Source organism: Paralichthys olivaceus, chromosome 1, assembly GCF_024713975.1.
Source record: "Paralichthys olivaceus isolate ysfri-2021 chromosome 1, ASM2471397v2, whole genome shotgun sequence".
Lineage (NCBI taxonomy): Eukaryota > Metazoa > Chordata > Actinopteri > Pleuronectiformes > Paralichthyidae > Paralichthys > Paralichthys olivaceus.
In genome coordinates, this window is record NC_091093.1 from 2,317,817 (window position 1) to 2,334,602 (window position 16,786).

General features: G+C 43.4%; 1 long non-coding RNA gene across 1 annotated transcript; it reads right to left on the bottom strand.

Annotated features, from left to right (window-relative positions):
* Window positions 1–2,134: 2,134 nt before the first annotated feature.
* On the bottom strand, window positions 2,135–4,907 carry LOC138409437 (uncharacterized). Its single transcript, XR_011242712.1, has 3 exons — window positions 4,545–4,907; window positions 4,403–4,461; window positions 2,135–4,308 (listed from the first exon to the last, which is right to left on the bottom strand). It is a non-coding gene; the product is annotated as an uncharacterized lncRNA (long non-coding RNA).
* Window positions 4,908–16,786: the final 11,879 nt, after the last annotated feature.

Below are 16,786 nucleotides of genomic sequence, written 5' to 3' on the forward strand. Positions count from 1 at the left end.
TGCATTGCGATTGGTTGGTCCTGGGCGGTACTTTATCTCAAAATCAAAAACTGCCAACTCTGATGCCCACCTTTGTTCCACCGCCCCCAGTTTAGCTGACTGCAGGTAGCTGAGGGGGTTGTTGTCAGTGAATACTACAAATTTCTGTCCCAGCAGGTACTCTCGAAACTTTTGGGTCACCGCCCATTTAAGAGCCAGGAATTCTAGCTTTCTGGAGCTGTAGTTGGACATGTTTCTTTCTGTGGGCCTAAGGCCTCTGCTTGCAAAAGCAATTGGTCGCCGTTTTCCATCATGGTCCTGTGATAACACAGCACCAAGTCCAGCATGGCTAGCATCGATTTCAAGGACAAAGGGTTTGGTGAAGTCAGCATATCCCAGAACTGGCGCTGTCACAAGCAGTTTCTTGAGTGTTTGGAAAGCATTTTCACAGTCATTACTCCAACGGTCGCCTATAACGGCTTTACCAAGGGTTCTGCGTTTCTTCTTTGTTCCATCCATTTCGGCCACCAACTGGTGGAGGGGGGCTGCATATCTCGCAAAACCTTCCACAAAGCGGCGATAATAGGATGCGAATCCCAAAAATGATTGAAGCTCTGTACATGTAGTGGGTTGTGCCCATTCAGCCACTGCACTAATCTTAAAAGGGTCAGTGGCCACGCCAGATGCTGAGATGACATGACCCAGGTATTTGACCTCAGATTGAAAAAAATGACATTTACTTAGCTTCAATTTCAGATGGTGCTTTTTGAGACGAGTTAGAACCAACTCGAGACGTTGGAGATGCTGGTCAAAAGTTTTTGAAAAGATAACAATATCGTCCAGATATAAAAGCAAGGACTGAAAACTTTGGTCTCCAAAGATCCTCTCCATCAACCTTTGAAACGTACTAGGGGCATTACATAACCCAAACGGCATTCGATTAAACTCAAAGAGTCCAAAAGGGGTGCAAAAAGCAGTCTTTGCTTTGTCCTTTTCTGCCATGGGTACCTGGTTGTACCCGCTTGCAAGATCCAATGTTGAAAACCACTGAGCGCCTGTGAGGGCATCTAAGGATTCTTCGATTCGGGGCAGCGGATAAGCATCCTTCCTTGTTTTGGCATTGAGCAACCTGTAGTCCACACACAAGCGAATTTCTCCAGTTTTTTTAAAAACTACCACGATCGGAGAGGAGTATGGGCTGCAGCTTGCACGTACAACCCCTCTATCCAACAACTCCTGAATGTGAGTTTTGATTTGCTCATACTGTGACGGCGGGAGCCTGCGATAGCGTTGCCTAACTGGGCCATCGTCCACTATAGGAATTTCATGCTCTACCAGTGTGGTACATCCTAGGTCTCCCTCTCCTTGACTGAAAACTGTGACATGCTTCTGCAAAAGCTCTATGCATTGTTTCGTCTGCTCGGAGGAAAGATTAGGCCATGACAGCCTAGACAGATCAATGGATGGGGGACACACTGCAGTCACCTCCTGAATCACTGCCAGCGTGTTCTGGTCGTCCATTTCCCTGATAAGGATAGAGCTCTCCGATCTTTGCAGTTCAACCACATGCAGCTCACCCAGCTGTGTATGAGGTTGCAGCCAAACATCTTCAGTTCCCACATTGACTACAGGAATGTCCACCTTGCCCTGGTGGACAGAGAGAAGGGCTGCAGATACAAGGGCACCTGATGGGAGAGGATTTCCTTTTGCTAGGGGTTCCAGGAGCACTAATGGGAGGGTGGTGTTGAAAGTGCAGGGACAGAAAGTGCTTATCCATTTCAGGGAACCAGCAGGAACACGAACAGCTCGACCTCGGACTTTGGCTATACCCAAGCGCCCCTGCGAGTTTAAAGCCTCAATGCGATGACACATAGAAAGAGTTGTTTTCCACTCCTTACTAGCAGCTTGTAGGACAGGTGACTCAAAAAGACGAGGTCCATACTGTTCAAAAAGCAGACGGTAACAGTGGCGAATGATGTTCATTCCCAAAAGGCCAGATACTGCCTGCTGCTGTGGTATAGGATCATCTAGGGGGTCCTCTACAACTAGCACGCCCATTTGAGGGAGGGTTTTACCCAAAACAGTGACATTGAGCTCCATATATCCTAGATAAGGGATTTTAGGGCCATTGGCTGCCTTAAGACGTAACCAGTGACATTTCTTTAGAAGCCCGACACCCTGTGACCTGAAGTGTTTCTCAAAAAAGCTTTCTCTGATCGTGGTTACCATTGACCCGGTATCCAAAAGGCAGGGCACCACTACACCCCCCATGCTGATTTTCACAACTGGGCAATCTCCTATAAGTCGAGAGTGATCATCCATTCGGTCTTCAGGTGAGTCCACAAAACCCTTTTCTGATGCCTGACTCTCTGCACCAGAGGGGCCTAGTTTCCCGATGGCTGAGAATCAGAACCCCCTCCCCCTACCTGTCTGTGCACCCCCACTTCAAAAACAGATCCTTCACGGGTCTTAGCAGCAGTTAGGTTTACCCTACAGAACCTGGCTATGTGGCCTGCTCTATTACAACGGTGACAAATTAATTTGCTATCTGTTGGAAATCGTAACTGTTTAGCTGGGGTCAGGGCTACATCGCTCTGAGTAGGCTGAGAGGACTGGGCAGTGACATGCTTCATGATAGTATCTAATTGAGCTTGTTGTTTGCGAAGGCACTCTTTTATCTCGGCCATTTCATCATTAGAGCTAGCAGTGACCGCATTTGTTCTACCCTCGGATCTATCCACTGCCTGAGAGTATGAGTCACAAGAGTTGACCCGAGATCTAATTTTACCTCCCTGTCTACTTGTTTCTGCCCATCTAATAGCAATAGCCCGAAGGTTTACAAAAGAAATACTTGGTTGTTGGACCACATGCTGCTTCAACTCTCTACGCAACATATCATCCAGCACATGTTCAACAAACTGATCACGCAACAGGACATCAGAGTTGGGGATACCACCAGGCGTTTTACGTATTGCTAAGTCCATTAAGGACTTAAGAGCATGCGAGTAATCACGCAAAAATTCACCCTCTCGCTGAGTACGTTGGAAAAACTGTAACTGGGCTGCAACATAGGACTGAGCGCAACTATAGTTTTCTCTTAAAATCTGAAAGATTTTTTCAGGAGTATTTCTGTCAGCACGAGAGTGAAAATTTATCTCTGACTTTGCACCTCCATCTAAATGGTCTGTAATAAACAGCAACTGTTCAAGAACTGGCAAATGCCTAACCTCCAGACATCTATGTACCTCTTCAATCCATTGTTCAACTGTTAACAGATCAACTGACATTTTACCAGTGAACTTGGGGCATTTACGCTCTCTAGGTACGTAAACATAACGGAGGTTGGTTGCATCACAGGCTAGACTGCCTGCTGGAACCACATTAGGAGAAGCAGTGGATGGCCCTGGAACTGGTTCAGGTAACTGTGATTGGTTCTGCAACTGCTCTCTCAACTGTTCATTGGCTGCTTTCAGCTGTTGCAGCTGTTCCATAAGGGCCTGTACTTCTTCCATCCTCCCAATGGGCAGTCAGTGTGTTGAGAGATCTTCAAATCAGCCTGTGGTCCTCTTCACCTGTAGACCAGCCACTGTTTTTTCCCACTCTGGCGTGGTTCCTACCAATTAATAGGGCCAAAAACAAAACACAATAAAAAAATAAAAAGAATATTGAAAATAAACCAAAATCTTTATATTCAGCCGCCGATCCTGCCAACAACGCCAATTCTGTAGTGATCGAAAGTTTAGCGAGACAGTTAAATGCCAATCAGGTTCACCAAATGTATCCAGAATAAACGGGACGGGAGGCTGATGATTCCAAAAGATTAACAATTTATTTAAGTCGGACAATTATTTAAAAAGACTGATCAAACAGCACAGGATCAAGTGCAAAGTATAGGGTACTGGCTTGTACGTCATATAAATAACAGTTTAAAAGGAGAGAAATTAACGGCTCAAGACCCAATTCAACAAGTTAAATCATCATGCATAAAACAAGCACAGCACACTTTAAGAATCCTAACAATGGTGTAATTCCACCAGTGGATTAGCACAGCAAGCGATATAATACAATAAAATCACAGAAGAGGGCCTCAAGTTTACGGAGCCAATAACTCACTAATATTCAAGCCATTTACACCTGGATTGCCTAGTACCCGTCAGTCATATTGCACCTTGCCCACAAAACCAAGAACAAAATAAAACAAAACAAAGAAACCAGAAATAAAACAAATTAATCAGAAATAAAACTAATTCTAAACAAGGCCAAATAATCTAAATGAAATCTAAATGTGGGAAAAAACAGTGACCATAAATATTCTGCCAGAAGGCAGCCCTACAAAACAAGCATGTCATTTGGTCACACAATTATTAAACAAATACATCAAAATGTTTCAAATCATTTGCAAACATAACACATTATGACATACCTTCAGAGCATTAAAATACAGCGGAGACCCCACCGTCCTTATTGTCTTGACGACAAATACTAAAACAGGAAAAGACAACTACACTTAATGTCACAGACACAATGGTATAAACTCCGAATAAATGTTCAGGCGCATTACTTACAGGTATTGTTCTGAGTTTGTGGGGACACGCTAACTGGAGGAGACACAGTGTGCATGTGTGGCGACGCACACACACACGCGGCTGTACGCTGGCCTCGCAACAAACAATTCGCGTCCACACCTGCTGCGCGCACGCTAAACTACCTCACCGGACCGGCAGTAGAGAGAGAGAGAGAGAGAGACAGCGACTACGGCGTCCTTAAATAGCCTTCGCCGACTCCCCGCATCCTATAGGCATCGCCGTCCTGTCAGGTAAATTAGCGCTGTGTTTTTATATCTAAAATACCATAAGCATAACAGGGGAAATAACACCGCTAAAAATATCCTGTTTTAACTTAAACTTTTTATTAAGGATTGACCCCATTACACTCATACTCTTCGTCTCTGTCTTGAATGGTTCTTTGAACTTCTGCAAAGACACTGAAAGCCTTCACAAAATTTGAACCATTATCTGTGGTTGTAACGGTCACCTTGTCTTTTATGTTGAAATCTCTGTGCACGTCTTCCAACATCTCAGCCAAAACATCATATGTGTGGCACCCTATGATCCTGCGACAGGCTAATGCCCCAGAGCAGATGCTTAAGGTTTCTTGGTTTATCCAGTGGATAGTCACCCCAAGGAAGCTTTTGTTGTTTGATGACCATGCATCTGTTGTGGTACATACATGGTTCTGTTTGGACAAAGTCTCAGTCAGTTTGCTTTTCATTGATAAATGCTCATCCTCAAGCATTCTTCCCAATGTTCTCCTTGAAATCAAATGCCTGGAGGATAAAATCTCTCTGAATAAATCCCTGTACTCTGGTCTCTCCACAGTGTGAAGTGGATGCAGTCCTTGAATGATGAAGTTAAGGATCAACTTGTCAAATCGCTCTTGGGTTATGGTGGGGGTACTACCCCTGAAATACTGTGCTACACTGCCTTGTATGAGGGGAACAGGGTGTTCCTCCTCACTCTGGGTCGTGCTCCTTTTCCTGGCGTGCTCACATTCCATTTCCATGGAGGCCATGTTAGTTGGGTGGACCCTCTACAAAAGAAATAAAATTCTACAATTTTGTATATTGTATTATTCAACTATCAATGCACACTTAATTCTAACATCCATGGACAATCATGCACCTTACTACCATAACAATATCCACCTGACTTGCACTAATGTACAGTGTCCTACACTGTAGCACATTAACATAATTAAACAGTGTATACTCAGCAAATAGTATATTATAGTTATAGTTTTTGTTAGGGTTCTCTAGGCTGTATTCTAGTTTCAGCTTTTATATTTATATTTTATATTTGAGTTAGTCTATTTAGTTATTTATATAATTCAGCCTTTTAATTGTATTTGTTTCTTTTACCTACCTCATTGTTTTTGTATTTTGAATCATGTCAAGTGGCTGTAACACTTTAAATTCCCTTTGGGATTAATAAAGTACTCTATCCATCTACCAGTATCCCATATAACTGGCAGTTTCAAAAGTGGTATTTTTAGGCCCACTCTGTACTAGTAGCTATATCTACATACATTTTAAGCTAATAATTTTGACTAACCACCATACTTTGATTTTGTGTTTCTCTGTTCCCTCATTTCCCCACCTCTTACCTCCTATATGTAACGTTACTGTATTTGTTTATTATTTAAGTTTGTCTTTTGCAAGTTGTTAGCTGGTGTTTGCAGACTGCACTGACTTGTGATAATTAGCTTGGTTGGCGATGGTTGTGTTAGCTTATTCTGGAATCACCTGAATGTGTGTTCTTAAATTTGTGTTCGAAGTCTTGGACGTTGAGAGCAGCTTCTTCTTGGGGTTGCACAGCAAGCACCTGAACACATAATTTTTCTCTGTTGTTTCATTCAAACTCATGTATTTCTCGAGGTACGGCCACGGCGACTCCCTCGGGATCAATTCGTCTCCGTCCTCCTCACCCTCTGCCATCTTTCCATCAAGTAACGTAACTCACTCAAGCAAGCTAACTTGTCTGTATTCCCCTGCAGCAGAGACGTTGTAGCCAGCCCAAGGATTGGTCCGTGATGTCACCGTCATACGGAAGTGCTTCTGTCGGCTCCACATACACGGCCGTGTATGGCGGTGGCGTCACTGACTGATCCTTTTATTTCAAACTGCAGCAGAAAGCTCCGCTACCCTGAGCTTCAGAGATGTTTGTAAAAATGTAGCTTGTGTGGACGCTACCGCACTACTTGGTTAATAAAAGAGCTAAGCTACTGAAAAGCTATTTGATTCAGAAAACAGCGACGCTACCACCACGCTACTGAGAAATGTAGTTAAACTAGTAACGCTGCTACTTGTAGCGACGCTACTGCCCAACACTGCAAACTGTCAGGGTTCGAGTGGGGGGTGACGTGAGAAGGGGAGGACCGAAACGCAGAAACTAAATAAGGTTTAACAAAAAGTGTATTTTATTTAACAGGGGTAAACTTAACAAAAGAAATCTCCAAGAAACAAAAGTCGCACTCAAAAACAGGAGTGGAACACAGAACAGGGCAGGATACAAACTTACGAGGAAACGTGACGAGAGCTGACGGGACACATGAACAGACAGAACCAGAATCTAGATGACGGACAGGACCAGACCAGAAATGACGACGACGTACCAACAACCACATGGGGGAACACAAAGACTTAAATACACACTGGAACTAATGAGTAACTGGGGACAGGTGGCACAAGACAAACAGGTGAACCTGATGAGGGCAGGAAGTCAACAGGTGAAAACACACAGGGAGCAAGGACTACAAAATAAAACAGGAAGCACTGAACAAACTTATCAACGAGAACAAAATACAATAACCAAGACAGGGATGAACACAGGAGAGGGACACAGAGCAACACAGGAGAATCACCAGGTGGAACATAGCGAGGGACAAGGAGGGGAACTCAGGAGAGGGACACAGAGAACAACACAGGAGAATCACAGGGAGGAACATAGCGAGGGACAAGGAGGGGAACTCAGGAGAGGGACACAGAGAACAACACAGGAGAATCACAGGGTGGAGCACAGAGGAAGGCAGAAGGGAACATGAGAGGAACACTGAAAATACATAACTGTGACACAAACTATAATCCCTGTTGTCTTCAAAATGAATTCTTCCATATGTGTAACTCAATAACAGAATTTAAAAAGCCTGTGTTCACCCACACGGGGGGTTCTGGAACATGTGGGTGTGGATTCACTGGGTTTAAGTAACAGCTCCACTCTCCTGGTCAAGTATTTCAGCAGCTGCCATGATAAGAGCTGCTTGGATTCTCTAAATGAAAAGGAAAGAAGCTTCATTGATTTCTATCGTATCTCTTTTAGCAGAGGAAACACAGGGTCATCCTTTACGAAAGGAAAGGAGAAAATGACATCCCACAGTTCATAGCGGCGGCAACATTTGAAGTGACCCAACATCATTGTCATCGTCATGTAACTATAAAAATACAAAACATCTGTTCTATTCACGACAAGACCCAGAAATGATGTAAATCCTGACATGATCCCCTGAGCTCCTGATTTCTTCTCTTAACATCTAGTAACAGTCCTGTCAAGGCTGCCATCTCACTTTAGCCTGATGCATCACTCATCAATGTGAACCCTCTACAGGCATTAAACCAGCCCCTCTATGTTTGAGTTACCAACAAGTCTCTCAACTACACAACCCTGTCAACAACCAGGTCAACTCCTACTGACAGTAAGCTGTCAACTTTCCTCACATGAGAAGGAGCAATAAGATGACAGGAGTTGAATTCACCAGATTATTTGTTGCTCACTGATGGTATTGTAGCTTCCATGCATAAATGTCCTCATTGATTTATTAATTTACTTTAATGTAGAGTGAGAGTTTGTGATCCAGGTTCACAAACAGATCCAGGCTCAGTATGTACTCAAGCAAAAATGTGACATCCGTCATAGTCTGACTGAAGAGTTATACCTTTACTCAGGAATGTGACTGTGCAGGAGACTTTATAAGTGTGAAATAGTTTTGTTGCGTGCAGCATGCTTTTGCCCCTATACATCCAGTTTACACCTGCAGCTGTTGCAATGTTTAAACCAACTACCCCCACCTACAACTTTGCTTTTGCACATTTAAAATCCTCCGTGGTTATAAGGAGCACCAGAATTCCTTCTTCTCTTCAAATAGATACACCCATGATCAATGGCCACAACAATTGTGGCAGCAAAAAACTGCAGGTACCACATTTGAGATTTCCTTCTAAACCTGACTTCTCTATTCTCCAAATACCATCCACTACCTGTTGTAGTGCATTTAACCACCCACCTAAACTTTTAACAGGTTTTTCTAACACTGTTGAATTTACCTCATCATCTATATAAAACCTCAGACAGCACACCCTTTACAAATAGTCCTCTGATAGATTAGCCTTCATCTCAGCCCATTTAAAGCTAAAAAGAGAGATGCACGTGCATCTAAAAAGATACGATTTATCCTCAACTTCAACTTGACAGTGCACAAGCTGCTTCAGGGATCCTCAATGTAGCCAATAGAGTGGATGTTAGGGAGAAATGCTGACACCTGGTGGCAGCAAAGAGAAAAAGAGCCTGTTGGATTTCACAGGGTTGTTGCAGAAATGGAGGTGAGCACCACTACATCAGAGAGGTCCATTCAAATATAATTGAGGAAGTGTTGCTCATCAATATGTTTTATTTCAATTATATCAACTATAGCGAGGATATCCCTAAGGAAGCTGGCTTCGATTATTCCTCAAAATACCCCTGCCAAGAGCAAGTCACAAAAGAGCGCAGGTAATCCTTAATGTTTTAAAAATGTACTTAAATTCTAACCGAATTTTCAGTTTTGTGAAAATTTGGAAATTTGTTTAATGGTCCAGTGAGTAAGATTTAGATGAAAATGAACTATTGGCAGAAATCTAATGTAGAATAATCCTCATGATGTTTTCACATCTGTTAGATCATACTGTCTGTAGACAAAACAAAGAATAAGTGAACTACATTCAGTTGTTATTATGACATTAATGTGGTATGACCTAAAATATTTGATTTAATTACATCAACACTAGTTTTTGTGATTTTCAGGGTCTACTATTATTCCTAATAATATACGCCCTAGTCACATTATTTTATGTTTCACATGCTGTAGTGTAATTTCTGGTCACTATACAATGTCACAATATGAATGTCAATATATACACTTTATACTCTATGTGTAACAATCAGTATGTAGTGTATGTATAACTTGTGTGAAGAAATGTTAATCTTTTAAAAAAGGGCAGTCTGACAAAATGAAATATTATGGTGTCAAATCAGAGACAACTATCTTGTAAAAAATAGTAAACGGTTTGGACAGATATAATGGTGTCAAGAGTAAATAAAACTTTGACAAGAAAAAGAGACTCCCCATGGTACGGTGAGGGCCCTCCATAGAGGAGTCCCAGCTTCAAGGCAAAAAAAAGCAACCCAGGTGTTGGGAGGTTTTCTAGGGGTAAACTTAAGTCCAAAGTACTAAAGTAACCTTGATGCTTGAAGGTCGCAATGTTAGACCCTCCTCCTAACCAATAAGATTAGATCACAAGGTCAGACCCTGATTGATAGATGTAATGATAGACCAGTTAGATTAGTAACAGGCGTGGCCTTTAATGATAGATAAAGCGGAGCAACACGACTGATAGTCAGAGTTTTTCTGATGCAGCTCCGGCTCGCTACTGAATGCTCTCGGGTTTTCTTGTCGACAATAAAACTTTGCTGCTTTTAAGTTGACTTCTCCTGCCTTTAATTGGACTGAATTTTTTGGACTTTTGGACCACGATTGGAACTTAATTTTTAACCACAACAATGCATCATAGAGAGAATTGTAAATGACAGCAGTACTCAGGTGCTACATTTGGCACCGGAGCAGTTGCACCCCTGACTGTCTCTTTGGGGGTAACTTCCGCCCACATGTCAGATGCAGTCTGGATGATGAACTGTATGGTCTGTCTTCATTGCTGCTGCATTCACATTGTATTTTACAGGTTAGTAGAGGGTGTGTCATGCTTACACACATACTCACAGCATTTCCTTTTTCATGTTTTATGTCACTTCATGTTTTACTTTGATACTCACGCTTGTCTCTGTCTCTTAAGGTGACTTCACTCCTGCCCTTGTTTGTGTCACTAATTACCTTCCCTTCTCTAATTTGTTTCAGTTGTGTGTAGTTCATTTCAGTTCAGTTAGTATATATGGTCTGCTTCTCTCACTGTCCTGTGCCAGTTCGTCTCGTCTCGTACGTAGCTTACCAGCATCTTTGGTGCAACGCCATCAAAGCGCATGGAGAGAAGATCATGAGACAGGAGGAGGAAGTAAGGAGCCTGAGAGAGGGGTTCACTGATCATTTGGTGAGCAACTTACCTCCCTCACTAAGCATGTGAAGCGACTCCATGAGACAAACGTTTCCAGCGAAGCAGCGAGCGGTCAGGCGTCCACCATGGCGCTTCCCTCCACTACAGTTGCTGAAACCTCAGCTTTGCCCTTGTCCTCGTCCATCATGTCACCCAGTGTCTCCATGATTAGACTCTCCCATCCGGAGAGGTTTTCCGGGAACTCTGGTGACTGCTGGTCTTTTTTGTCGCGCTGCAAACTCCATTTCGCGCTGCAGGCTCCAGCCTTCTCAACCGACAGAGCCCGCATCACTTTCATCATCTCCCACCTCAGCGGATGGGCGGAGGCGTGGGCCACATGAGTGGAGCTGCAGGTCGCCGGTGTGTGAGAGCCTCCAAACATTCACCACCACATTCAGCAGGATTTTTCAGCACGTCTCTCTGGGTAGAGAGGAACCTCTCCACTTACCCAGTGACTTAGACTTGCTGATAGCCATTGCTATCCACATTGATAAGAGACTTTCTGACCAAGAGAGAGATCCAGAGCCTGGACATTTCACACCCTCCCACGTCGACCGTCACCTGGTTCACCTCATACTTCAGCGGCAGCGGATTTCAGCTCATTTACCAGGTGATGGAGGCATTCCAGAGCAAGACGACACTGCTCGAGCATCTGCCGGCCCGGTCGTGGCCCGCTCCTGCTCCCACTTGCCACACAAAGCTGAAAGGGGTGGCAAGCGCGGCTCCGACTGTGTTTCCACACAGCACCGAAGGAGACAGCGAGCGCAGCTCCGACTCCCCATCCCTGCGTAGCGCTGAAGCTACCAGGGCATTATTCCCTGAAGGAGCGTTGGAACCCATTCAGTTAGGATGCTCAGCTACGGAGCGCCGACATTGATTCCAGGAGGGCAGATGCTTCTGCTGCAGGCAGTCAGGACATATCCTCGCCTTATGCCTGTTAAAAGATCGGGCTCTTTTTGTCTTTGCTGCTCATTGTAGAATTTTCATAGACACTGTCTCTTGTCCTCTCTGGGGCATAGTGCAACAGGCTGTTGTGTTGGGGAAATGCGAGAGCTTGGCAAGGTCAAAGCCTTCACTCCCTACACATCACAGATATGAGACTGCGTATGCAGGCAATACTATCTCCATGACTAGATACATGTTTAGGATCGTTTAGGAACTAGCAGAGCCATAGATTGAATGATCTGTTGGGGTTTAAAGTGTGACTGCAGGACAGCAGACTTCAGAATATGAGAGAGCATCATGCACAGATGTTGTGTGGATGAATTTCTCCTTGGCCAAGCTTCAATAAATATTTCAGCATAAGATGTCAAAGGGCTCCTGAACGCTTTCTTCACTGATGAGTTGACCATTGATCAGCAGATGTTCCACAACACTCATCACTGACGAGGGCACTGGTGAGCCAGAGACACTTTATTTCAAATCCCTCATGTCTGAATGTTCTGGTTACTGTGTCTTCTTCCTCTCTCTCTCTCTGCAGCTGCCGGTGTTGGTGGATTCAGGATCAGACACGAACCTCATGTACTATGGACTGGCCAAGAAATTTTGATTAACCATGGAACTGTGTGGAGGTAGCTTGGAGAGCGCCTTCACCTGGACCAGAGGAGCAATCAGCGCAGGTGAGAGCCATTAGCTGATTGATCCTCTGGTACAAAAGGACAGGGCCTCAGCTGCCTCGGGTAAACAATAACTAAGTCTGACTAAGTCACTGAGTGATAGAGAGACAACAGAGCTCTAAAGCCAAGCACCAGCAGAAACTGCTGGACTCTTTAAGTTTGTATTTTGGCAGGTTTTTGTTTGACGTAATAAATGATGTTAAAACCCAAATAGTCTCTGGTTGCTGTGGTGAGAGCCCCTGTGACGTGATAGTGGGGAGTAGGAGGAGGGGGAGAGAGAGAGGAAAGAGAGACTGGGAACACTTGAGCACCATCAGGTGTCAGATCTGACTAGTTCAAATGTAAACAAAAGTGTAAAGGCTTATTAATTATTATTGAAAACGGTCACAATTCAAATAACAATTCATTACGGAAATATTGTAATTAATAATAGTTATAATGGTAAAGTTGTCCTGAAGTTCCGGGGTCAGAGACATCTGACATGAGAGAGAAAAAGAGAGAGAGAGGGACTCTGGAAGTAGAGAGTGTAAAGAAGTGCTCAGTGGATGATGGGAGTTCCCCCGGCAGTCTAGACCTATAGCAGCATAACTAAGGGATCACCAATGTCATCACAGGCTAGTTCCATGGCCTCAAGAAGATTACTGTAAGCCTGGTGTAGGGCTGTCGCTCGTACACCTTCCATGTCCAAGTGGAGGAAAACTCCTCTATTGCATTGAGGAAGGGAGAGTACAGTGGCAGGTATATGTTACTATAATGATATTCTGATTCATATTGAACCATTCTTTGACTTGGACAGCACGGTGAAAACTAACATTGTCCCAAATCATAACATAGGCCGCTCAATCATCTCATGTTCCTGCCGTTCATTTGCAGACAACACATCTTTAAGACCACCAAGAAAGGTGAGAAGGTGCTGGGTGTTACAGTACATGGCCCCAGAGTGGCATGATGGTGAAGAACACCCCGGGTGCTTATAGCAGCACACAGTGTTATATTACTGTACCACCATCAGAAATTGCCACTCTTCGTCCTCCTCTCCCTCCTCTTCCTCTGCCTCCTTCTTGTCCTCCGCCTCTACCTCCTCTTACACACACTCGTCCTCTGTGTCTCTGATCCATTGTTGTCATGAGCATGTCATCCAACCTGCTTGCACTCTGAACTGGCTTATATTGGTTGTCATGTTGTCATGACATGAAGAGAAACAAATGTGATCAATTTTGAATCGTTGTGTTCAGTGAATGACACGTGTGTTTCATTTGTGTTCATATTTTGCCACTGGTTTTTACCATTATGCATCACAAGTGCATCACAGTGAAAACTGTGTTTTATTGCAAGAGAATGTGTTTAGAGTTTTGCAGAAGGAAGGACTGAGATCTGCAAATAGTGTTTTACTAGGTGAAGATAGTTTATGGTTTTGTCAAAATGATGCTCAATTCAGTGAATGAGTTTAGACAACTGAGCAACTGATTCACACAACAGAAATTAGTGTTTGAGCAATTCAGAAAAACTGTACAGTAAGTGTATCCCCGGGGCCAGAGCTGGGGACATAGAGTCAAATCTTAAACTGCTGGCTAAACGTAACAGTAAATTTAATACGATTATTATCCACGTTGGCAGTAATGACACCCGCCTGCGTCAGTCGGAGGTCACTAAAATTAATGTTAAATTGGTGTGTACATACGCCAAAACTATGTCCGACACCATAATCTTCTCTGGCCCCCTGCCAAATATAAGTAGTGATGACAAGTTTAGTCGCATGCATCAATTTAACAGCTGGTTGTCGAAGTGGTGCCCGGACAATAATGTGGGCTATATAGATAATTGGCCAAAATTCTGGGGAAAGCCTGGTCTTATGAGGAGAGATGGCGCCCACCCCACTTTGGATGGACAATTCAGAGTTGAGACCAGGCAGCAGAGTTGCAGTCCTACACACTTCTCTGCGCTTCATGATCAGTCACCTACATCTATGATAACGACTGTATCTGCGCTCCAAAACTCATAATGTCCCCATTAGACAGATAGGAAGGAGAGGAGCAGTCCACAGTAACCTAGTAAAAATCAAGACAGAGAATATAAACATAGTAAAATGAAATGTGGCTTACTAAACGTCAGATCACTCAGGTCCAAATCTCTACTGATCAACGACCTGATTAGTGATCACAAATTTGATTTATTCTGTATAACAGAATCCTGGCTCCAACAGGACGAATTTGTGATCCTAAATGAAGCTACACCTCCAACCCACAGTAATACTCATGTTCCCCGAAGTACAGGTAGAGGTGGAGGGGTAGCAGCAATTTATAACTCTTACTTTACAATCACCCCTCGAGTTAAATAACATTCATTCATCATTTGAAAGCCTCACCCTTTGTCTTCCCCACCCAACCCTCAAACAACATAAACCTGTTTATTTAACCATCCTTTATATAGGGTTTCTAAATGAATTTGCGCTGCTTATATAGAGTTTCTAAATGAATTTGCAGAATTTCTGTCAGAACTTGTCCTTAGCGCAGATAAAATCATCACCATGGGTGACTTTAACATTCATGTTGATGAAGCCAATGATAGCCTTCGAGGTGCGTTTAACTCTCTGATAGATTCATTTGGTTTCAGTCAGCACGTAGATAAACCAACTCATAACTTAAACCACACCTTAGACCTCATACTGACACATGGCATTGAAGTTGAGAATCTAGTAGTGTGTGATTCCAACCCTTTATTGTCAGATCATTTCCTTCTCTCATTTGAATTTATGACTAGCAACTGTACTCAGGCGAGTCAAAAATTCTCCCATAGTCGGTTACTGTCCGATAACAAAATTGATAAATTCAAGGAGATAATTCCCTCTATTCTGCAGCCATGCTTAAATAAAACGCGTGACAATCTTTTCAACCTCGCTCCTGCAGAACTCGATAACTAAGCGGATAATACAACCTCATCACTTCAAACTGTCCTTGATAGTATTGCTCCTCTGATGAATTAACTTCTTTTTCAGAGGAGGTTCACTCCGTGGTTTACTTCTGAAACTCGGACCCTAAAACAGGCAACACAGAGGTTAGAGACGAAGTGGTGCTCCGCCCGTTCTGAAGTTAATTTTACTTCCTGGAGGAGTTGCCTTGAATTGTATAAAAAAGCTCTTCAACATGCCAGAACCTCATATTACTCTAGACTAATAAGAGGACAATAAGAACAACCCCAGGTTTCTCTTCAGCACTGTAGCCAGGCTGACCAAGAGCCACAGCTCTATTGAACCAAAAATCCCATTGTCATTGAGCAGCAATGATTTTATTCACTTCTTCACTTATAAAATTGAAACTATCAGAGAGACAATTCACCTTTACCCCCCAAACACTCAGTCACAAACTGTCACCTATGTTATATTTATCTATGAAGCCAGACGAACTGAACCATTTAATTCGACTTCAAAACTGTCTTGAAGACATCAAGGCCTGGATGACCCAGAATTTCTTATTGTTAAACACAGACAAAACTGAGGTCATAATCCTGGGTCCGAGGCATCTCAGAGAAACTCTGTCTAACCAGTCGGTTAACCTAGATGATATCCGCCTGGTTCCGAACTCCACTGTGAAGAACCTAGGAGTTATCATTGATGAAGATCTGTCATTTACCCAACAAATTTGTCAAACCTCCAGAAAAGCTTTCTTTCATCTGCGTAATATAAAGAGAATCAGACACATCCTGTCAAAACAGGATTGTGAAAAACTGATTTGATGCCTTTATTACGTATAGGCTAGACAACTGCAACTCCCTATTATCAGGATGTCCCAGCAGATCCTTAAGAACCCTTCAGCTGGTGCAGAATGCTGCTGGATTAGTACTGACAGGAACCAGAAGACGAGATCACATTACTCCTGTCTTAGCTTCAATTCACTGGCTCCCTGTTAAACAGAGGATAGATTTCAAAATCCTCATACTAACTTATAAGGCCCTCAACAATCAGACCCCATCATATATTAAAGAGCTCTTAACCCCTTACTGCCCCCACAGACCACTTCGCTCCCTAAACTCTGGGCTCCTTGTAGTGCCTAGAGTTACTAAGACTATAATGGGTGGTAGAACTTTTAGTTACCAAGCTCCTCTCCTTTGGAACCAGCTCCCACTCTCAGTGAGGGAGGCAGACACAGTCTCTACATTTAAGGCTAGACTTAAAACCTTCCTTTTTGATAAAGCTTTTAGCTCTACCCTGAATCATAGTCATCCATAGCTATGCTGCTATAGGCCTACACTGCTGGGGGATCCCCCATCAGGCACCAGCATC